General features: G+C 43.4%; 2 long non-coding RNA genes across 2 annotated transcripts in view; one reads left to right on the forward strand and one right to left on the reverse strand.

The window, feature by feature from the left end:
- LOC123517802 overlaps window positions 1-654 on the forward strand; it is an 8,795-nt gene extending 8,141 nt beyond the window's left edge. Inside the window, exon 5 of the long non-coding RNA XR_006678594.1 lies at window positions 74-654. This is a non-coding gene — a long non-coding RNA (uncharacterized LOC123517802). The remainder of the gene's footprint in view (window positions 1-73) is intronic.
- On the reverse strand, window positions 184-10,527 carry LOC123517801. The gene is made up of 5 exons (XR_006678592.1): window positions 10,220-10,527; window positions 9,158-9,300; window positions 2,346-2,464; window positions 1,514-1,631; window positions 184-198 (listed from the first exon to the last, which is right to left on the reverse strand). It is a non-coding gene; the product is annotated as an uncharacterized LOC123517801 (long non-coding RNA).
- Window positions 10,528-24,862: the final 14,335 nt, after the last annotated feature.

A 24,862-nucleotide genomic window follows, 5' to 3' on the forward strand; every position in this document is an offset into this window, starting at 1 on the left:
TTGGTGGTATTTTATTTTACATTTTGTGAATAAATAAATTATTACACTAAAACTTTTTCCATTTCATTTACAGGATTGGTGGGTATTTGAAGACAATCGGGGAAATAAACCAGAGGAGTGATGGTGAGGGGAGTTGTTGTTGGTTGTTCGAGCAATGTGTCCTGCATCCACCATCCTACTTACTACACACATCATGCTCTGCAAGAAGAAAGAGTAAAAATAATACATAAGAAAGAAGACTGCGTGCGGTAAATAAGTGAGTGACTGAAATCAATCTGGGTCAGAAGCAGGTCAGCAGTCACCTCACAAACGATACATCCTCCCGACCAGCAACTACTAAGCTTGTTTGGCAGAGACACCTCACCCGTACACGTCTCTGGTGACTACGACTGAGCATGATCACCGACAGCACAAGAAAACATGTACGAACCTGAGGGGCTGGGCCATGACCTGTGACTCTTGCTGCCACTATTACGCGGTAGTAGTGGTAGCAGCAGCATCATCAGCTACTTCTAAAAGTGGCTCTTGGGTTTTTTTTTAAGTGATTATGTGAATGAATACTACTACTAATTACTACACTTAGTTTTGTTGATCAACAACGCATCATCACCAAATAAATACAGCTTACGGTTTTTCTCAAGATCTGATAACCACACATACCCCCAGCCTTTATATTCCTTCCTTTACACACACGTACGTTTGTTGTTGTACTCTTGAACATTTTTCATATATACTATAGAATATATTTTGAACAGATTCGATGATAATTTGCATTTTAATTCTTTAATATTATTATTATTATTATTAATAATATATTTTATAAGTTATATATATGAAAGTTAATATATTTTATTTAATCATATTATCAAAATGTTCAAAAAATATGATACTAATAATGTGTTCAAGTACACAGCAAAAAATGTACGTGTAAGAACAAAAACAGCTTAGGTAGACCTACGTACCTCCATAAAGACTAACGTGGCGATGTTTCCCCTCAGCCAATGCCACAAAAACAGCTTAGGTAGACCTACGTACCTCCATAAAGACTAACGTGGCGATGTTTCCCCTCAGCCAATGCTAGTTTCCACATTCAGAAGCTTTGCTCTCTCCCGGGATATTGTTGGATCAGGTTAATCGGCAACACGAAAAGTGTATATAAATATTTTGTCAATTATTTCTTACTAACAAATATTCAATAGTATATATTGATTGATTAATAAAATTTTATTCAACTATTAGAGCATTATTGCTTTCTTACCAAATAAAACAATGAACTTTAATCAAATTTTATTCAACTATTAGAGCATTATTGCTTTCTTACCAAATAAAACAATGAACTAAGAGACCCTGTAGGTGAGCAATCCAAAGAAGCTTTAATAATGACTGAGAGACTGCTGTAACAAACTTAATGGTGGGGATGCGGTGACTGGATTAAGAGATATATTTATCTAACCGTGACAAGCCGAGAAGAATGTTGGGTGTCAGGACAGATAAATATGGTCGAAGTACGTACCGTAAAGAACGATGAAGAACGATGAAGGCGACGGTGGGCGAGTACACATTATGCTGCTGGGACTACTTCTAGCCTTCATTTCCCACTATCTTGATACTGGTATATTTGTTTCCCTTACCTGAAAATAATAATGTTTTAACTAAATCTCACGCTCCCTGAGAAACACTGGTAAACAATAAGAATTCATATTTCCTCCTTATGCCAAACTGTCATACGATGCCACATGTCGCTACCTATACTACCATCACAGTGCCGTGTTACTTTAATGATTGTCACGGTTATCACCCTTGGTATTTAAGCGTCATAATTTCTCAATAAGCATGTCTCCCGATCGTTGATTATTTGTTCCTTCGTTATACTAACACAAATCGACGCCTTCAAAACTCTAATAACCATCAACACAGCACTGAGAATAAATTTTTCCTGTACCCTAACACTACTTGTATACTTTCCTGCTTACGAGTTATCATCCTTCTAACATTATTGATAAAGACATTCCAGATATATCGATAACAACAGACTTTGTAATAGTCCATCACACCTGCACAGCACCAAACCGCAACAATTAATTAGACGATAACCATTCAGCATTCATTTCGAACAATATCGAAGAAGTGTCTATGAATCCCTATAAATAAAATCTTCACCTCGTATACTAAAACTTGTACATGCGGAAGCACAACACGGCACAAGATTCTTACAGCAATCACTCGGCATTCCTTTCAAGCCACAGTATTCAAGAACTATTTACGTTAAACCTCATCTCGCATACTAAAACTCATGAATCCTTAAGCACAATACACCATAAGCTGAATCACATCTTAAACCATACCTGATTGACGCAGACACACATGCACACGTCCTCCTTGGCTTCTGGCTGCTCTCTGGCGTCTGGGTGGACTCCTTCAGTGATCCCCTCCCTTCACCACGCTCCCAGAATTCCTCTCGTTACTGAACCAAAAGATGAACCCTGCTATCAGTACACTCGGTCATATACATCCCCAAAAAAAAAATATAACAGTTAGCCCACTTTTTTGCAAGAGAAAGAAATGGTGTTTGATATAGGAAAACATCACACATTTAATTAATCTACACCATGATAAATAGATGAAGACTGATTCCCTGTTTGAGCTTCAACACTAGTTCGAGGACACAATCCCGAACTGTCTGGGTTGTCCTGTGGCTCTGATCGCTGCCCACGTGTACAACGATCGCTGGTATTCACTGTAGTATGTATTTCAGGAATGGGGAGTAGTGGATTTGTTAGAGGAAGATAGTAAAGGTAAAGGAAGATAAATAGAAACACAGGGAAAGGTAAACGTATTTCGAGGAATGGAAAGGGAAGCGCTAAAGTTATAAAAACCCTCCTATGCGGACTTTAGCAGTCATTAGATAATCATTATGTTCAGAAATGATGGTCCCAGATTAACCCTTGCCTAATATTAGTTCACTTTCTTCCTACATTTCTTTTTATTTACTTATTTTCCATAGCAACTCCGAATCCAACATTTAACATTTTTGCCAGCTTGACATGCTTTTGTATTTACCATTATTTTCATACCCAGATTTCTTCAAGTTATCTCTAGAGGTACGTATATTATAATCTCCGACAGGTATGTTCTCCCTCTCTCGTCTTTTTCTATTACTATACTTTCGTTATCAGTTTCTCCGTGTTGCCTTGTCTTTCGTTGATCAGAATACCACGAATAATGGCTAGCAAACAAGAGAAAAATTAGACTGAGTGAGTGAGGGAGTCTGTGTGTGTGTGTGTGTGTGTGTGTGTGTGTGTGTGTGTGTGTGTGTGTGTGTGTGTGTGTGTGTGTGTGTGTGTGTGTGTGTGTGTGTGTGTGTGTGTGTGTGTGTGTGTGAGGGAGGGAGTCTTGTGTGTGTAATTCACCTCGGTCGTCTGCTGGTCACCCAGCCAGTCTTTCCCATTACGGAGCGAGCTCAGAGCTCATAGACCGTGTGAGAGAGAGAGAGAGAGAGAGAGAGTGTGTCTGTCTGTCTGTCTGTCTTTGTGTGTGTGTGTCTGTGTGCGTGTGTGTGTCTGTGTGCGTGTGTGTGTCTGTGTGCGTGTGTGTGTATGTGTCTGTGGGTGTGTGTATGTGTCTGTGGGTGTGTGTATGTGTCTGTGGGTGGGTGTCTGTGGGTGGGTGTGTGTGTGTGTGTCTGTGGGTGTGTGTGTGTGTGTGTGTGTCTGTGGTGTGTGTGTGTGTGTGTCTGTGGGTGGGTGTGTGTGTGTGTGTGTCTGTGGGTGGTGTGTGTGTGTGTGTCTGTGGGTGTGTGGGTGTGTGTGTGTCTGTGGGTGTGTGGGTGTGTGTGTGTCTGTGGGTGTGTGTGTGTGTGTGTGTGTGTGTGTGTGTGTGTGTGTGTGTGTGTGTGTGTGTGTTTCACTGTTTGATCTGCTGCCGTCTCTGACGAGACAGCCAGACGTTACCCTACGGAACGAGCTCAGAGCTCATTATTTCCGATCTTCGGATAGGCCTGAGACCAGGCACACACCACACACCGGGACAACAAGGTCACAACTCCTCGATTTACATCCCGTACCTACTCACTGCTAGGTGAACAGGGGCTACACGTGAAAGGAGACACACCCAAATATCTCCACCCGGCCGGGGAATCTAACCACTGACCTACCGGGTGTGTGTGTCTGTGCGTGTGTGTGTGTGTCTGTGCGTGTGTGTGTGTGTCTGTGCGTGTGTGTGTGTGTCTGTGTGTGTGTGTGTGTGTGTGTGTGTGTGTGTGTGTGTGTGTGTGTGTGTGTGTGTGTGTGTGTGTGTGTGTGTGTGTGTGTGTGTGTGTGTGTGTGTGTGTGTGTGTGTGTGTGTGTGTGTGTGTGTGTGTGTGTGTGTGTGTGTGTGTGTGTGTGTGTGTGTGTGTGTGTGTGTGTGTGTGTGTGTGTGTGTGTGTGTGTGTGTGTGTGTGTGTGTGTGTGTGTGTGTGTGTGTGTGTGTGTGTGTGTGTGTGTGTGTGTGTGTGTGTGTGTGTGTGTGTGTGTGTGTGTGTGTGTGTGTGTGTGTGTGTGTGTGTGTGTGTGTGTGTGTGTGTGTGTGTGTGTGTGTGTGTGTGTGTGTGTGTGTGTGTGTGTGTGTGTGTGTGTGTGTGTGTGTGTGTGTGTGTGTGTGTGTGTGTGTGTGTGTGTGTGTGTGTGTGTGTGTGTGTGTGTGTGTGTGTGTGTGTGTGTGTGTGTGTGTGTGTGTGTGTGTGTGTGTGTGTGTGTGTGTGTGTGTGTGTGTGTGTGTGTGTGTGTGTGTGTGTGTGTGTGTGTGTGTGTGTGTGTGTGTGTGTGTGTGTGTGTGTGTGTGTGTGTGTGTGTGTGTGTGTGTGTGTGTGTGTGTGTGTGTGTGTGTGTGTGTGTGTGTGTGTGTGTGTGTGTGTGTGTGTGTGTGTGTGTGTGTGTGTGTGTGTGTGTGTGTGTGTGTGTGTGTGTGTGTGTGTGTGTGTGTGTGTGTGTGTGTGTGTGTGTGTGTGTGTGTGTGTGTGTGTGTGTGTGTGTGTGTGTGTGTGTGTCTGTGTCTGTGTGTGTCTGTGTCTGTGTCTGTGTGTGTGTGTCTGTGTCTGTGTCTGTGTCTGTGTCTGTGTCTGTGTCTGTGTCTGTGTGTGTGTGTGTGTGTGTGTGTGTGTGTGTGTGTGTGTGTGTGTGTGTGTGTCTGTGTGTGTGTCTGTGTTTTTCACGGTTTGATCTGCTGCCGTCTCTGACGAGACAGCCAGACGTTACCCTACGGAACGAGCTCAGAGCTCATTGTTTCCGATCTTCGGATAGGTCTGAGACCAGGCACACACCACACACCGGGACAACAAGGTCACAACTCCTCGATTTACATCCCGTACCTACTCACTGCTAGGTGAACAGGGGCTACACGTGAAAGGAGACACACCCAAATATCTCCACCCGGCCGGAGAATCGAACCCCGGTCCTCTAGCTTGTGAAGCCAGCGCTTTAACCACTGAGCTACCGGGGTGTGTGTGTGTGTGTGTGTGTGTGTGTGTGTGTGTGTGTGTGTGTGTGTGTGTGTGTGTGTGTGTGTGTGTTCTATAACAACCATATCTCGTACCTCTCCCCGCCGCTTACCTCTCTTCCCTTCCTCCCGCCCCGCCAAGTCAAGACAACACCTCGCTTGGGCAGACGCGAGTCCTAAACTAACTTTACTTTGCCGTGGAGATAATTAATGTTTTTAAGGCTCTCAGGTGACTGTTGCTTTAGGAGGGGCGGGCGGAAGTGGTGGGCGGGCGGATCTTAAAAGGGAGGAGGAGGAAGACGGAGTATGAGGAACAGGAAGAGAATGGAGGTAGACAAGGTGATGAAATACAATAATAGAAAATAGAAATGTGACTCCAGCGGAAAGAAACAATACTACAGGGAAAGTTTACATAGAAGTCATGGTTGGCGACGCTAATGCGACGGAAAATTTTGAGGAAAGAAGTGTTTTGTTTGGTAAAGGATCAGTAGTCATCACTATTGAAGCATCATTGCCAAGTTAACACTAATTGAAGTTGTAAATCATTAACAAAAAAAGAGGAGACTGGGAACGAGTTTCAGGAGAATTTGCAATATAGATATTGAGTATGTCACAAAAAAATAAACGAAAACTAAGAAAAAGAAATGTAAGGCAATAAAGAACATTAATACACTTTGGTGGACGACGATGCAAACACTCAATAACAAAAAAAAAAGATATTTAGGGAACTAATAAGGAAAAAAAATAATATAAGAAGTGTAAGATAATAAAGGCCAGTAAAACTTCCTGGACGCAGCAGAACACCCAATGTTGAAACACAGAAGTACTGACTGACTCCAATTAATCTAAACATCGGTCTGGAAAACTATTTATATATGATATTTTTTGTGAACTGTTATTGCATCCCTTGAAGTAATAGTTTTATTCTTTGTGCTTCATATAATTATCAACTATTTGTGAAAACAATAAATGCTAATAAAAAAATTAACGTCTAAAAGTGTTTCATTAACCCATCATTATCCCCTAATTTATTTCTGACGACATATGGAGCAACTCAGCCCGGATCTTCAAATCTTTATACAAATCGTAATTATGATTCAAAACGCCTATCACAGAAGGACTATTTGAACCACAACAAGTATTTTACAATTCAAGTAGATTGCTGGAAATAACACAAGGGATGCTACAATAAGCTCTGATAAAACACACATGCTTGCATACATACATACATCCACTTTCCTTCTCTGCACATCAATATATCGAATCATCTCCTGAAGTTTCCTGTTGACTCGCCACTAGCATCCTGGTTATTGAGATGGGTTGTTATTTGTTCATGTATAGCGTTGCTTCATCACTCCTTGTTAACCATATCACATGAATGAGGACTGCACCTCTCGCCGCCTGCTTGAATACACCATCCACCACCACTGCCTTGAGTACACCACTACCACCATCACCACCACCACCACCATTGCCATGAGTACACTACCCATCACCACCTTTAGTACACCACCACCACCATCACCACCACCACCACCACCACCACCACCACCACCACCCACCACTGCCATGAGTACACTACCCATCACCACATTTAGTACACCACCACCCACCACTGCCTTGAGTACACCACCACCACCACCACCACCACCACCACCACCACTGCCTTAAGTACACCACCCATCACCACCACTGCCTTGAACACACCACCCATCACCACCACTACCTTGAACACACTACCCACCACCATCACTACCTTGAGTACACGACCACCCACCACCACTGCCTGGAGTACACCACCACCACCACCACCACCATTCCCTTGAGTACACCACCCACCACCACCACTGCCTTGAGTACACCACCACGCAACACCACCACTGCCTTGAGTACACCACACCACCACCACCACCACTACCACTGCCTTGAGTACACCATACATCACCACCACCGCCTTGAGTACACCATACATCACCATCACCACCACCACCACCACCGCCACCGCCTTGAGTACACCATACATCACCACCACTAGCTTGAGTACTGCGTTGCACAATCACTTCTTTATATGAGCAGTGTTGCATCACCACCACTCCGATCCTTAAGAGCAAAAAATTCAATCACCACCACTTTATAGAACACAACACCCACTCATCACCAATAACTAGAGTAAGCGGCATGCCACCTGCTTAAATTCAACTTTGCATCACCACTTTTAGTACAGCATTTTATTTCTTTTATGTAAGATGAGGATTGGCCAAGAGCAACAAAATATAAGGAAAAACGGTCCACTCAGTTGCCAGTCTCCTATAGAACCGATAGAATTAGCCAATAGAATTACACCACTATCTGCTTGAGTAAACCAGTCACCACTACCCGCTGGAGTTGGGCTTGACATCACCACTTTGAGTACAGCATTGCACCACTATTTGCTTGAGTTCACCAGGCAGTCACCACAGTTTGCTAGAGTAGGGCCTTACATCACTACTTCAGGAATCCCGTAAGAGGAGGAGAAGCGGAAGCAACTCAATCTCAGGCTGGCTATCGTGAGTCAAATGATTATGATTTATTTTTACTTCCCGCGGAGCCAGGAATGTTGTGAATGGGGTTGGGTGCCACGGCGCTGGGGGAAGGAGGAGGACGGAGGGGTGCGGGGTGCTCAGAGGATGCCAGGCGCGGGTGGTAAAGGAGGGAGAGGAGGGAGTGGAGGGAGAGGGTAAGAGGGCGAGGGAGTAAGGGTCGAGTTGTCTCTGGTGACGCAAACCCAGCGTGTAACTTGAGCGTAATTATAGTTTCTTGATTTTCACCAGTGTTGTTTTTCGTAATGTGTGTGTGTGTGTGTGTGTGTGTGTGTGTGTGTGTGTGTGTGTGTGTGTGTGTGTGTGTGTGTGTGTGTGTGTGTGTGTGTGTGTGTGTGTTTACAGTTTAACACTTGAAAAACAAATTTCTAAAATCGGAGAAAAGTGGTTTTGCTTATTTATCTAATACTTTTAAAGGCCATAAAATAAAATAGAATAAAATAAATAAAATTACTACAGTGAAATAAAATAAACACTAAAATTCTTAACAAAAATACTTAATCTATTTACTATATTTCCTACACGCAAACGAGAAACACACCTACCTGCTCTTATCACAAACACCTGGTACTCGAAACTCTGATTGAAGGTTTGATTCATGTGCGGTGTCATGCTCTCCTGATTCTCCTTATTTCCCACAATGTATCCTCATTGGCCGCATTGCAACCCAACACTCCCTTGCATGATTGATTGCTATAGGACAGGGCAGCGTGGTTTGGTATGCTGTATTAGTAGTGCGCGGCGAGGCATACTGACTAATAACCAGTGCAAATTATATTGGAGAGCAGAAATAACAGCTTGTCAATATGATATTCAGTAGCTAACCTTCTTACCACCTCTTCTATCGTTCTACTCTGCTCTCACCACATCTTTCCCTCCTCATCCCTCCCACATTCGCACCTTAGTACTGAATATACTTACAGCTATCAACACTTCCCTCTTATGGACTGGCGATCCATCAACACCACCAAAAGATCCAATGCTTTATATACTTAACCACGCAACCTTACTCTTGTCTCCTCTACCTTAACAATCCTTACTTTCTCTACCAACTACTGAACTCTTCCTTCCTCTTCCTTCCCTGTTAGCCTTACACTTCCTACCTTCTGCTCTCCGTCACTTCTTCCACGGCTCGTTAAGAAGACACAGGCAAGAGCGGCAAGGACAGAGGCATCTAAAGGGTTGTCTAATGTTCTTTGCACCCACACGCCAGCACGGGTCCACGCCCACTGGTGACACATACTTCCTGTGATGAGAAATGACTGGGTAATGGTTTGCAAATGGGCGAATGAGCTGAAGAGAGGCGGGTGGGTGGTTAGTGGGGGGAGATAATGGTTGATGGTGGTATGGAGTGGGGATGGGAGAAGGAGGGGGAGGGGGGAAAGGGAGGAGAAGGAGAGAGAGAGAGAGAGAGAGAGAGAGAGAGAGAGAGAGAGAGAGAGAGAGAGAGAGAGAGAGAGAGAGAGAGAGAGAGAGAGAGAGAGAGAGAGAGAGAGAGAGAGAGAAAGAGAGAGAGAAAGAGAGAGAGAGAGAGAGAAGAGAGAGAGAGAGAGAGAGAGAGAGAGAGAGAGAGAGAGAGAGAGAGAGAGAGAAAGAGAGAGAGAGAGAGAGAGAGAGAGAGAGAGAGAGAGAGAGAGAGAGAGAGAGAGAGAGAGAGAGAGAGAGAGAGAGAGAGAGAGAGAGAGAGAGAGAGAGAGAGAGAGAGAGAGAGAGAGAGAGAGAGAGAGAGAGAGAGAGAGAGAGAGAGAGAGAGAAGAGAGAGAGAGAGAGAGAGAAAGAGAGAGAGAGAGAGAGAGAGAGAAAGAGAGAGAGAGAGAGAGAGAGAGAGAGAGAGAGAGAGAGAGAGAGAGAGAGAGAGAGAGAGAGAGAGAGAGAGAGAGAGAGAGAGAGAGAGAGAGAGAGAGAGAGAGAGAGAGAGAGAGAGAGAGAGAGAGAGAGAGAGAGAGAGAGAGAGAGAGAGAGAGAGAGAGTGTGTGTGTAAAGATGGTATTTTACATCCGTAGGTTGCTGTTTGTATTGTTTTAGTATTTTAGTAGACAAAAGAGTCTCTCTCTCTCTCTCTCTCTCTCTCTCTCTCTCTCTCTCTCTCTCTCTCTCTCTCTCTCTCTCTCTCTCTCCTACCCTAGATCAGATAGTGCAGCTATCACAAACACCAATACACCCACCGGTCTGCTGCTGCTTGTGTTTGTTCTTCCTCTGTGTTCCTTTGTGCTCGCCTGATAAGAAGAAGCCATCACTGGTGACGCTCGGGTCTGCCACACTGACAGTGACGGAGAGGGAGTCACCGCTAACACTGTTCACCAAGAAAACCTGCTACGCCTTATCACAGGACACAGCTACTGCTTCGTCCATACCCCCAATTTGTCGTGAGTGATGGCTGCTGGTTGGCTGGCTGGCGCTCCGGTACCGTCTCCTCGTCCTCTTGGAAAGGCTGAAAACACTCCACGCCCGGCAGACATTATCAACCTAGTAGGTGTATGTTGGCAGGGTTCATACGAGAGGCGCTGGTTCAGTGTACTTTGAAACGTTTCGAAGTGTTGTTCCGTCTCCTCTAACAGATTCTAGTGGTAATTACTTTTCTTAGCTGCTTTCATGGTACTAATGACAGGATTGTATTGGTTCTAAGCTATCAGTAGGAAGAGAACATCACGAGAAATTGACTATTCATCTATGTAGCTTTTTACTTAAGTCATCGAGAGAGAGAGAGAGAGAGAGAGAGAGAGAGAGAGAGAGAGAGAGAGAGAGAGAGAGTGTGTGTGTTTGTGTTAAGTATACAGGAATCAAACACACGTGTGAGGAACAGGAGTAATGTGACGTCTCAGCTTCTGTGTGTGGTAAAACGAGACAGAAAATCAGTTTAGTTAAGTGTATAAACATAAATTCGTGATTTTTTTTCTTTCTCTATCTCTCTCTCTTAAAGGAATTTCACACCATTCAGAGGTTGTCGCCTTCATTTATGTCTATTAGAATCTCAGGACTAAATGCTGATTCAGGTAAATCTTTCCCTTAGCATCACATTAATGGCAACTTTCGTGGTGTCTCGTCAGCGCAAACAAGTTCTTTGTGTTTGACATGGAAGTGTGAGAGGCGCAGTTTTGGGCGCCCGACACCTCACTCCTCGCACTTTGCTTGTTAGATCAAATGGTGTTTTCTCCACTAGCCGCTGATTCCGTCACTTAGGGGCCACTAAAGTAAGCACAACAATGCTGGCCATGTGAAGTCGGCTGGCAGCTTTATGCAGCCTCCGATGGGGATAAGAAGACAGACGTACTGACTTGCTTTACTCGTGTGCTGGAAACCTCTCCTGGATTCCCGGCAGTTGTGCTGATAGCGGACGAAATGGTGAGGCGGGTTTGTTTTCTGTGCTGGTTGGTTCCTCTATCTGGGTGTGTGATGTGGGGCTCCTCCACGGCGGTGTTGTCACTTCACATATCGCTAAGGTGGAGTTCTAGAATTTTACATCATATTTCTTACATATATATTTTATTTATTCAATTTTATTTATAATATTTCCATAGAAATTTTTAATCAATACAAAACAAGAAAAAAATCTGTGTTGAATATGAATTTCTTTGGTGAGTCGCAATCACAGTGATGATAACAATGACACTTGTGGGTTCTTAGGGAAATAAATAAATACGAATCAATATAAACATGTGTGTTATTAGTCTCACAATTTTTTTCATGAGATCATTGATACATTTCAGAACAATATCACGGCCATGCACGGATGACTCAAAGTACGGTGATAGAGTGCGAGAAAAGGATCACTGCCTCGGCCATCTGCAAAGACTACATTGATTTCCCTTGACTACTTGAAAAACCATTAATCGAATTTATAGATACACTTCCTCTGCAATTTATCTTCATCACTTCATTGGGTGCGAGAGTTTGCCACAACAACATTAATTTCTAAATTGAAACATTCCTGCAAAGTGTAGCGTCTTGATATCATGCAGGGGAGCGCCTTGCCTCACCCACATGCCGTGTTGCGGGCACCAGGCGGTGTGTGGACGCGCGGCCCCCACGCAGTGATGGGCTAAGGTTCGCTGGGTGTTCCTTCACGCATATCAACGTTACTCAGTGTGGGCGACAACTTGGGAGAGTGTTCCGTCACTGTAATCAAGACGAGGCACTGAAGGAAGAAGCAACGAACACCATGAATACATCGTGTGTGGAAGGAAATCCACGTACATCTCTCTCTCTCTCTCTCTCTCTCTCTCTCTCTGTCTTGTCAAATCTTCTCTTCCCGACAACAAAAACACTCTGCGACCCTAAATTACGGCGAGTTTGTTCACGTTGGCTTGCCGTGTTTTTGCGGGAATGAGGAAGGGGAAGGAAAAACAAGACTTTCAAAATTAGTTATACTTGAATCAGTGAGGCACAGGAGGGGAAGGGTGGGGCCGAGTAGCGGGGCGGGGTATCCACTACACGGGGTACCTAGGGCGGCAGGAGCCTCACGACGGAGGGGCGACGACCGGTCACGGCAGCGCCCCTCACCAACTCTCACTCACGCCGCGTCACCAGACTGGGTTGCAAGCAGCAGCGGCGGTGGTGGCGGTGGTGCCCGAGCCGCCCGCGAGCCGTATAGCTGGTCCATACACAAAGGTGCGGGCGGCTGCGATATATACGTAACATACACTAAACGCTTTCCCAAGACCGGGATGAAAGTAATCGCCAGCGCGGGACACAATCTGGCATCACCGACATGAGGCCGAATATCTAGTAGACAGGCACTGAGGGAAAAAATCATATTTATTTGGCGTAATCTCCGTAGCAAGTCACAATAATAACATCCCAGCGACGCTATCATAGATCTAAATCAAAGTCGTAATATCTCTAAGGGCCTTTCTAAGGACTGGGTAAGGGAGGCAACAAAGGGAGGCCTGACGACAACGTGTAAGAGAGGTGAGGCAAGTGCTGATAACGGGGCGGGCAAGTCTGGCGTGGGAACAGCGCAGGGAAGAAGGAGTTGTTGTCTGGGGGCGGCTCCGTCAGGAAAATAAGAGGGAGCTTCACCGCGCGGCACCAGCAGGCGGCGGCGACGGGCGGACAGGCGTGAGGGGAGGGCACCACCACGTAAGTTATGGTGCTTGCTCGCAACGGCTCCATCAGGCCAGGACGAGCCGAACTGCAGAAGAAGAGAGAGGAGAGGAGATCCAACTGCAGTACTGAGACGATTGCAACGGTTGTGGTGGTGGTGGCACTATTGATGGTTTGAACAGTGGTAGTAGTAGTAGTAGTAGTAGTAGTAGTAGTAGTAGTAGTAGTAGTAAAAATAGTATCATCATCATTACCAATACCACCATCATGAACAACAACAGGAACTAGAACACCAACGACAACAACAAATTTTTAAGATGGCATGAATGAATGACAATCATGAGTGTGTCAGGAGTAAGAATACGAAATATAATAAGAGAAATAATAATAGTAATAGTAAGCAATAATGATAATGATAATAACAATATTAACGACAATAATAATAATAATAATAATAATAATAATAATAATAATAATAATAAAACAATAATAAAAACAACATAAATAACAACAATAACAGCAAAAACAACCGCAACAATATTAGCATCACCCACCACCACCACCACCACCACCACAACACTCTCCAGACACCACTATAAAATTGAGCACAAAGTCTCATGTGTTCCATTCTGAGTTTCATGCAAGACTGGAATTAATTTCATGACTTCATTAACTCTTACCATTCAGGCACGACTTGGTGTGTGTGTGTGTGTGTGTGTGTGTGTGTGTGTGTGTGTGTGTGTGTGTGTGTGTGTGATCAAGTCTTATTATGTAACGTCATCTTCACATGTATCCTCGATTATGAAAAAAAGAAAAGGGAAAAGGATGAAAAAAGAAAACTTATTTGGATTTTTTGTAACACAAGAAACGAAGCCCCACATGTTTGCGTGTTGTGTGTTTGTGTGTGTGTATGTTAAAGACACACTAATTGTGATTCCTGTAAAAGAAAATATCCCTAAATGAGATAATCCTCCCGTCATCAAGGAACACTTACCATACTTAAAGAGTCTCCTCGTGTCTCACTGAGGCTTTTCTCCGCCTAATCAACCACGGTACAATATCATTCAAGATTTTTAACGCACCACTTTACTTAGGTAAATATTTGACCTTTTGTCAGGTAAGGTGTTGCATTTCTGTTTGTAAAATTTCTCTTCCTCTCCGTCTTTCCTTTGTCTCATAAACATGCGTTATCACTTTACCCTAATTTCCCCTTAAGACAGAGTCGAGTTTAGCTTGCCCTGGCCGGCGCCGCGTCGTCCACTTAGACCCACCAGCCCCTCGCCGCCCCCTCACGACGCGACCTGCACGAAATCTGAATTCAATCTGATGCCTTAATTGACACATTGTTGTTCAGCCAAAAGAGCAAGAGCGAGGGCCGCTGGAGGGACTAAAATGTCTCCTCTTCGGATCTTCCATTGAGTGGAAGCCGCGATTCGGTAGCTGTCATTAGGACGCGTTTATCGCTCCGCCTCTCCTCCTGAGAATTATTCAAAGCAGGATTACTCTTACAGGCAGAACCAAAGGGACTCGCGCGCACAAAAACCTCCGCATAGAACCTTTGATGCAACAGGAAAATGGACCACTTAAGTAAATTGTAGAGGCAACGTGACTTACCAGCTGAGGCGGGAGTTACGACCACTATCTGATCGCCTGACCACGACTGGAACCGGCAGCTGCCTCCCCCTCCTCCTCGTTTTCCCGCCCCTCCTTGCCTCCTGGCGCAGGTGGAAAAAAAATAAGAAGTAAATAAACAATAAACCAAATACACACTGAACCTAACGATAAATCAGTAGTTAAAGGCATTTGTTTGTAGCAGTTGTTAGCTGGACAATATTGCTGAGGAGCTGAAAAAAAGATAAAAAATGGGCAGTGAAAGGCAGGCACCGAAAATCTGTGTCAGTGGAGGGCAAGGTGTAAACAACGAAAGCTAGGAGGCGGTGACGAAACGTACCCAAGCGAGAGGGAGTGAGTGTGTGACGCCATGACTCACAAAAATACACTCTTGCTGCACTCTTTCATTTAGATACATGCTTTTATTTTTCAGTGAGAAGAAGAAGGAGTCTTGTAATGTGAAAGATAATAATAACGTGATAGCAATATTAAGTAAAGGATAATAAAGAAGTAGTAGTGTAAAAGCAACAGGTATCAGGTAATAATAACAGGGTAAAACAGTCAAACAACATAACACAATAGTAAAATAAACCAACAATTTGATACACTACGACAAAATAACAAGGTAATGAATACAAATAAAAAGAAACGTTGTACACCAGCAATAACAATTACAGTAATAGCAATGATGAAAATGGCAACAAAAATGGAATAAGAATAAAAACAAATAATAATAACAATAATGTAACACAATTTGCTTTGCTCGATACACGCAATATCGCATTAAACACACACACACACACACACACACACACACACACACACACACACACACACACACACACACACACATAAAAAATAGAAATATCAAAATAAATACACAATAAATAAATAATAGAAATAAGGAAAAAAAAAATAGGAAGACGAACCTAAATAAGTAGCAAAACCACAACGAAAGGAAAGGAAACAACGTCCTTACGCTTTCTTTCTTTACCATGAGAATAACAAATTCCTGAGGTGGGTCTTCCAGCTGCCTGCCCTCACCTCCTTGCCTCACACGGGAACACACCACGGCACACACCAGCCCTTACCTTCCTAGCACACTGCACGCTGGCGAGGAGTATTCCAAACATTTACGACTTTGGGATGGCCAGAGATAGTAGTGGTAATGAAATATATATAAAAGATGGGAAAAATAGCATAAGTTTCATCAGCAGGAAGTATTAGTGAAGGAAATAGTGGTGGGAGTGATACTGATGATAGTAGTAGTAGTAGTAGTAGTAGTAGTAGTAGTAGTAGTAGTAGTAGTAGTAGTAGCAGTAGTAGTAATAGTAGCAGCAGTAGCAGCAGCAGCAGCAGCAGCAGCAGCAGCAGCAGCAGCAGCAGCAGCAGCACCACCACCACCACCACCACCAGCAGCAGCAGCACCAGCAATTGTAGTTGTGGTAGAGTAGTTGATAATAATAATAGTAACAATAATGATAATGATTAAAATAATAATGCTAATAATAACAATAAAAGTAATAATAATCATAATAATAATAATAATAATAATAATAATAATAATAATAATAATAATAATAACAATAATAGCAATAGTAAAAACAATATTCGCAACAATCTCTAAAACATGAGAAAGACCACCACCACCTACACCACCACCACCACCACCACCACCACTATCAACAACAACAACAACAGCACTACATCACCAGACAGCACACAGTACACACACTCACAGTCCATGAATTGAGAGCAGCTCTTCCCTCGCCCCTCCACCACGCCGCTGCTAAAAATGGGCAGGAGGGAGAGAGGAGGCTGTGTGGGGCGGTAATAAAGGACAGTAGCCCCCGCGTCCCTGTCCCTCCTCCCTCACCCTCGGGACGGGAGCCTCCTGTCGGGGGCCGCTACAGCACAGCGGCCGGACTCGAGCGACAAGTCTGATATTTGCGATAACATTGAAGGCGTGAGAGTCGAATGGAGAGATGAAGATGAGTATCGGGTCCTGATTCGGGGGATGTGGCAGCCCCAGTGTGAGGCTGTGCGGGATTAGAGCGAGGCAGCTGCCGGCGATGGTGCTGAAGGGGCCAGGCCGCGTTGGCTCCACTCTCTTAAACGATGTTCATTTCTTTCATAATTCGCCACACTGTGATAACGTGGCGTCTTGTTCAGCAGACCTAGTATCTCTCTTGATGAGGATTATAGACTGGCGGTGATGATGGTGGTGGTGGCGTGATGTGCATAGGTGCCAGGGGTTTGTCGTGCCTGCATTCCGCTAATTAATCTGGGCATGGTTGTCTATAGGTGCGCGGTACTCGCGGGACCACAATGAGGTATTAATTGTCCACACTCGATTTAAGAAAAAAAGTTAATCACCATAAGAATGTTTGTAATTAAGATTGTCACGAGTCCACAGCGGATAAAGCAGCTATTGCGGCGTCACCGATGGTGTTGCTGTAACCTTCAGCGAGACAACGGTGACACTTATCTACTTAACTGAAAATTCCTTACCTAATGATAGCCATGCTTATTCTGTATATGTAGAAAGAATGGAAAAAACGGTACCAGAGAACTAAATACAGTTCAAATAATCTCACATACTCCCGTATTACGTACACCATTTATGCAGCGAGTCACAAGGGCCTGTGGCATCACAGCCTATACGGCCCCATGATATCCCTAGAAAGAATAATCTAAAATTTATCTTTCATTAATATGGTGGTCAGAGACTTGCTATAAATCGATTTATAAGACGTCCAGAAACGAAACAAAAGCCACCATATCAGTTTCCAAGAAAAACGTATCATGTTAATTCAGCTCAACAGAAAGGCATGCATATGGCAAGTAATGCAAAGTATAAGCTCAGAAACAAAACAAAACATAGGAGAGTAAATAAGTGTGTTCTTGAAGGCGTGTGTCTCCGCTGGTGTGCTGCGAAGACGTCCCTCGTGATGAGTCTACCTGGCTCACGAACAGACGCGCTGGGATTTACATAAAGCGGTGCGGAAACTGAGGATTACACAGACTGGCGGATGAGCCTCACACCCCCACACCCTTACAGCTCCTGGGTGATGGTGCGTCCCTCAGTACGTAGGGATGTCATTACTCACCACGTCACAGATGAAAAACTGTGCATTCATTTTACACAACCAGACGTATACACACATACACACATACAGGCATACACGCTCAACTTCAGTGTGACAAAAACTGGAAAAGTCATGGTAAAACAGAAAGAGAGAGAGAAAAAAAAAGGCCTCTCCAGGTTCTTGCCCTCTGATCACAATGGTGTTATTCAATGTCCCCCACTGACACGGAAAGAAATGTTCTCACATGATGAACACGACCTAGATAAACAAACAATGTCGAGGGTCAGCGTGTCGGCAGCAGCTCATCCAGTGGCGACACGATTCTTAATACGAAGCAAAAATAAATGAGTAGCACATAACTCTAGTGTTCCTACGACGTGCCACACACACACACACACACACACACACACACACACACACACACACACACACACACACAGAGAGAGAGAGAGAGAGAGAGAGAGAGAGAGAGAGAGAGAGAGAGAGAGAGAGAGAGAGAGAGAGAGAGAGAGAGAGAGAGAGAGAGCTAAGTTAATCAGTAATACTACAGTTCCCGATCAGTAAAGACGGAAAATAGTAGCGTAGTGTTTGACGCGATAGAAATATTGTACGATAAATGGATATTGGGAGAGAAGGATAAGTAAGAGGAGGTCAGTTAATCCTCTTAATAATCAGGTTTACAGGGAAACAGGTGAAGCGGGATGAGGAGGAGGGATGGGGCGAGTCAGTCTGGGTTGGGACGATGCGCGCGCTGAGTCAGGCTGAAGTGCAGCTGTGTGAACTGAGGCAGATTGAGAAGGTCGAAGGCGGCGGACAGAATGTTTTGAGGCACAATACTAAAATGACAACTTGACTGATGGTGCAGGTGATGGGAAGCACATAAAGCAGGCTGGTATGAGGTGTGGATGAAAGTATGAGGCAGGCTGAGGTAGGCAGGCTGGGGTGAGGCAGGTTAGGGAAGGTCGGGGCACTGAGGGAGCCGGGGGCCGAGCCGGCGGTGGGCTGCTGATGGGAGTGAGATACCCGCCCGCGTCCCTCCAAGCCTCGATCACAGCCCAGATAAGCCAGGACCAAGTCGTGGCCAGTCTCCGTAAGCTTTTTCTGAACTTTTTTTTCATTACAAGTGAAACTCCAAGTGTACTCTGTTACTCAGCACTGAGGTCCCGCGCAGCAGCAGCCGGCCGCAGCGGGGGAAGCTGCAACACACACCGGCGAAATACGACAAGTAAACTTATTCGGGCAAAGGGAGAGATGGATGGGCGGCCATTATGCACGCGTTTAGAGAGTTGTGTCACACGACCTGGAAGCGTGTACACGTCCCAGCTGCCGCCCGATTGGACAAACGCAAGCCGTAAAGATGGGCAGAGAAAGGGAGTGACCAAGAGTGAGAGGAGAGAAGAGTAAGAGGAAGAGAATAAGTGGGAAAGAGACGCATAGGGAAAAAGCGTTTCTCTTTCTCTTCCTTGTGGCCCAGTTACACACACACACACACACACACACACACACACACACACACACACACACACACACACACACACACACACACACACACACACACACACACACAGCCGGCGGGACATCTGGGTTGACTGACGGTAAGTTATCACACAGATAGTCTCGCCCCAGAATGTTATCGGCGCCAAGTGGTTCATGGGTTAATTTCAGGAATCTTGCTTCAAATTTATGGCGACACTACCTGAATCATTCTTTTAATCTCTCTCTCTCTCTCTCTCTCTCTCTCTCTCTCTCTCTCTCTCAGTTTGATAGCAGGATGAAAGGTAAAAGTCAGAAAACGTTTTTTGGAGAAAAAAAATATCATGTTATCGATGAATCGAGAAAGAAATGTTATGAAAATTTTTATCTAAGTTCGTGTTATTATTATTATTATTATTATTATTATTATTATTATTATTATTTTTTATTGACATTACTGCTTTATATTATTATTATTATTATTATTATTATTATTATTATTATTATTATTATTATTGTTATTATTATTATCATTATCATTATTATTATTATTGTTATTATTATTATTATTGTTATTATTATCTTTATCATTGTTATTATTTTTCTTATTATTATTATAATTATTATTATTATCATTATTATTATTATTATTATTATTATTATTATTATCATTATCATTTGTAGTACTGTTAGTAGTATGATTATTACTATTATTATTGTTACTTTTATTACTTCCACTTTTACTACTATTACTACTTCCACTGCTACTACAACTACTACTACTTCTTCTACTACTACTACTACTACTACTACTACTACTACTACTACTACTACTACTACTACTACTACTGCTGCTGCTACTACTACTACTACTACCTACTACTACTACTACAACTAAAAATAATATTAATAACAATAACAATGAGAAAACTAATAACGATACAAGTAGTAGTAGTAGTAGTAGTAGTAGTAGTAGTAGTAGTAGTAGTAGTAGTAGTAGTAGTAGTAGTAGTAGTAGTAGTAGTAGTAGTAGTAGTAGTAATAGTAGCAGTAGTAGTAATAACAGCTGTAGTAGTAGCTGTGTTAAGAGTAGTAAGTTACAATATATCTACTCGTATCCTTCACACATTGCTGTTCTAATCATTGATGGAAGTTGTGGTGAATGATTATGATCAAGAAAAAAAGAACTGGAGGGTGGTGGCGAGAAACAGAGATAACAGAAAAATTAGTGGCGTTGTGGGTAGGAGTGATGAAGGAAGGTAAGAGTGACGTTGGCGGCGGTCATGGTGGTGGTAGTGGTGGTGGTGGTGGCGGCACGTGGAGGGAGAGAATGAACGGAGGAAGGGAGGAAAGATGTAAGGGTTTTCATTGAGTAGCAGGACCAATGCTACGGCCAGGCCAGGCCATGAATGGACCTCCACTTCTGGCTTGACTGCAGAGAGAGAGAGAGAGAGAGAGAGAGAGAGAGAGAGAGAGAGAGAGAGAGAGAGAGAGAGAGAGAGAGAGAGAGAGAGAGAGAGAGAAGAGAATACTTACAGAGCACGAAGATTGGTTAGAATTGGAGCAACTCTGAATAATGTGAGAGAAAATGGACTGAGGAAACATAAGACATAAGAAAGTGAAGAGGATGGGAAGGAGAGGGAAAAAATAATAAGGAAAGGGAAAAAGAGAAAAAGGTAGGCAAGACAAAAAAGAGAAGACGGAAAGAGAAAGAGAGAGAGGAAAAGAAATACTAGGATAATGAATGGAAACGGATAAGTTGGAGGAGAAAGGGGATATTTATCAACTAAGAAGGTCATCGTTAACTAATTGATTCGGTTCACGTGTAAGATTAGTACAAGTTAACCCCTTCAGTACTGGAAGGCAGTTTTTACCATGAGTTATGGGTATAATTTAACGACATTGACATAAGCAAATCTATGGAGGTCAGAAGATTAATGGTTAACCCCTTCAGTACTGGAACGCAATTTTTACTATGAATTTTGGGTATAATTTGACGATTTCATTGACATTAGAAAGTCTATGGAGGTCAGAAGATTAATGGCTAGAGTCTACACTATTTTAATCTCAACATAAGTACCTGAAGCTGTATAAAATCACCAAATCGTAAGGTGAATAAATATGAAAACGTGTCAAGGTAATGAAGGGGTCATAAATCACTATGTTACTTTAGGTTAGGTTAGTTTTAGGTTAGAATTGGTTAGGTTAGGTTAGAGTAGGTTAGATTACGTCAGGTGTCTCAAAGTCAACACAAATTTATTATCCTTTTATGGAGAACTTATTGAGCAAGATACAATTTATAAGCTCATGCTCATCCTCGTTTGCCTCTCTCTCTCTCTCTCTCTCTCTCTCTCTCTCTCTCTCTCTCTCTCTCTCTCTAAGCCGTCCCTGTAAAAAGAAAAAAAATAAAGAAAATAAACAAGAACACACATTAAACAACTCCTACTCCTTTTGCTTCCAACATCTGTTCGCCCTCGGTAATAACAAAAATGATTAACCTTATACGCACGAAGAGATATTATGAAGTATTCTAGCCTCGAGTCGCACAGTTACTCAGGACTAACACTCGTATAAAAATGTCATCACTTCTCCACATGAACCGATAATGTTAGTTAAGTTTCCAGTCCGTCAAGTGAGTACAAATTGGTGCGCTGAATCAAGAGTTATAGTGAGATTACTTGACCGTTTTGTGGTTTGAGAGAGCGAGAACGAGAGCGAGAGCGAGAGAGAGAGAGAGAGAGAGAGAGAGAGAGAGAGAGAGAGAGAGAGAGAGAGAGAGAGAGAGAGAGAGAAGGAGCAGAAGGGTAAAGGAAATAAGTGGCTTAGTAACAGACACTGAAAGAGGTTAAACAGACAAACGGAAATATATAGAGACAGATAAACGGACGAAGACAGAGATAAAAAAAAAAAAAACACGTCAGACAAACATACGGACAGACAGACAGAAAACCCTACAAGCAGATATTTGTCATAACCTTCACAAACCCATGTGTACAAAATTCACTTCATATATGAGTCAGAATGTACTTGCAACTTGACACACACTTTCTAAAATTACTCTTTGCTTCCTGGATCAATTTGAATCATCGTAACAAATAAAGCAATGTTTCTCAAAGCCACCCTCGTGACCATAGTGAGGATTGCCAGTGTTAATGAGTGTCGTTGGATGGTCTAGACAGTACAAACCAAAATTACAAATGAGTGTAACATGATCAAAATTAGTTAATTTAATCTTACATATATTAGGGGCATTCAGGGTTGTTAAACTAGATAAAGATTATATTTAGAGTGTGAATCTTTGCATCTGAAGTTTTTTTTCCATTGAGGTACTGATGAAAGATCTCCATTTTAATGTTTTTTTTTTTTTACTGAAACAAATACGTCACATAATATTTTTTTCTAATGTCTAGATTATTGACAGAAAATGCTGGCTTTATATATTAAGTGTTCATTAAACCAATAACATTAAGATGTCAGTAATATCTAATAAATGCAAATATATTGGGTGGATGATCGGTGGATAGTTGTATGAATGTAGCATACACTAAGGGCTGCCAGTCACACATCTTTAATTCTTCCAGCTTCTTTAATTCCTATTATGAGTGTTTGAAAAAACAAGTGTACGCGATTTGTCACTGTTTTGTCTCTGGAATCAGGATCCGACTCGAAATAACCCTCTCAGGATTTGAAAAGGTGGTTACTTAACACATTGTTCCCCGCTTTTCAAATGGCAAGAGTTCATTCACAGTCGAGTCGTGATTGCAACGATATAACAGTTTCAATTTTTTCTCACTTTTCATATAACGAGAAGCAAGACATACAAATGGGGATGGAATAAACGATCCAGAGTGGCGAGTCGGGTGGAGGAGGCGGTGAGGGAGGCGGCTCGGCACCCAGCAGCGAGCCAAGAGTCCCAGCCAGCCAGCAGCCACAGCCGACGGAAAGGTACAAAGCCGCATAACCACCGGGATGGAAGCCTGTGTAAGAAGGGAGCGCGAGCAGCCACTTAGAAACTGGCTGTAAGTATACTCCTGAACATTCGTGGCCAAGATTTACTGCGACACCATGATTATCCGGCTGTCTGGAGGTATTTACTGTGCAGTTTGTGTGGCGGCACCAACACCCTCCCTCCCGCTATGATTTAGCAGCTCTGGCTCGTTGTGCGACGCGCCGAGTTAGCGGAGGCTGCCGCTGTATGGACGGAGGAAGCTGAGAGGCGGAGGTTATGGGCGTGTGGTGATGGCAGGCGAAAGCGTTGGTGCCTGCAGGCAAACACGGCGAGAACTAGAGTTAGTTTGGGCGAAACTTGTATGCTGAGGAAATGAAATACATATCATACGCTGCAACTACACAGAAGCAAAATGTAATCATAGGTGAAATAAACATCATACGATGAAACTACACAGAAGGAGAATGTACTCACAGCAATCAAAGCAATGCCTCACGATAAATGCAGCTCGGATAGCTACTTTTGCCGTGACACTTCTCCTTTTCTGCGACGATTAACGACTTGGCCACACCCTTTTGTCCATATTTCGAGGCAAACATTTGGTAAGGAACGTAGCATTAACTGTCTGAGTTTCCTGATCATTTATACACACTTATTCTCTACAGTTCTGCCCATCTAGTGCATTAAGTCGGGCTGACTGGCGTGGGAGGAGCTGACGGGAGACTCACTGGTGGTGGACTGGAGGCAAATTTGAGTACTGAGCCACACCAAGACACCAGGCCATGAGTACAGTGGAGCACTACTCAGCTCTTCTCAGATGCCTGGGCAAAGACTGAGATTCTGAATGCAGGGTTGTTGTGACAGTGATCTTTTAACATGTCGATTACCTCCGCTGCTTAGAAATACTATAATATGAGCCCTGCAGATCCCTTACAAAACAGCGGCTCATAACCCTGAGTTCTTTCTCCGATGATTTGTTAAGTTTTCACCAGTGTAAGTTTAGGAGGCGTGGCTGCTTCAGGGGACACTTAGCTATACATGAAGTGTCGTCATTTACGGCTCCATTTACCAAGGAGCGAGTTTGCTTGACTTATCAGTGACGCAAAAGAAATGCCATTAGATATTCTTCATCACAGGTTGATGGATATGTCATTATGTATGCAAAAGCAGGAATCCTCATTTGCATAAGCTTAATATGTCAGGTTTAGGGATCATTTCTTGTGGCATTATAGGATTTACTCACCATTTGGCGATCTAAAACGATGCACTTATTTACGTTAACAAGAAATTCCAATAAACGAACATTGGCCGGAACGCCTTCTTCTTTATTCAGCATTGATAATTCATAGATGCTGCTGCTTCTCGGAAATTAAAGTAGAGGAGAGGAAGGACGAGGCCACGAGGGACGGGAAGAGCACTTGTCACGCCAATGAGAACAAAAACTAGAGCTAAAAATATTGCGGACGAGACCAGTTTTCAAATCGGTAAGCGAGGAAGCTAAAAATATAAGTGTGTTTGTTAGACGAGGAGTGTTGCACAGAAGGATGGTGGTGAGTTATGCGGGACTGGAGCCGGTGGGGACAACAATGGGAGAGAGGTGTGAGTGGCAAAGATGCACCCAATAACGGAAGGAATGCTGCACA

Source organism: Portunus trituberculatus, chromosome 42, assembly GCF_017591435.1.
Source record: "Portunus trituberculatus isolate SZX2019 chromosome 42, ASM1759143v1, whole genome shotgun sequence".
Classification (NCBI taxonomy): domain Eukaryota; kingdom Metazoa; phylum Arthropoda; class Malacostraca; order Decapoda; family Portunidae; genus Portunus; species Portunus trituberculatus.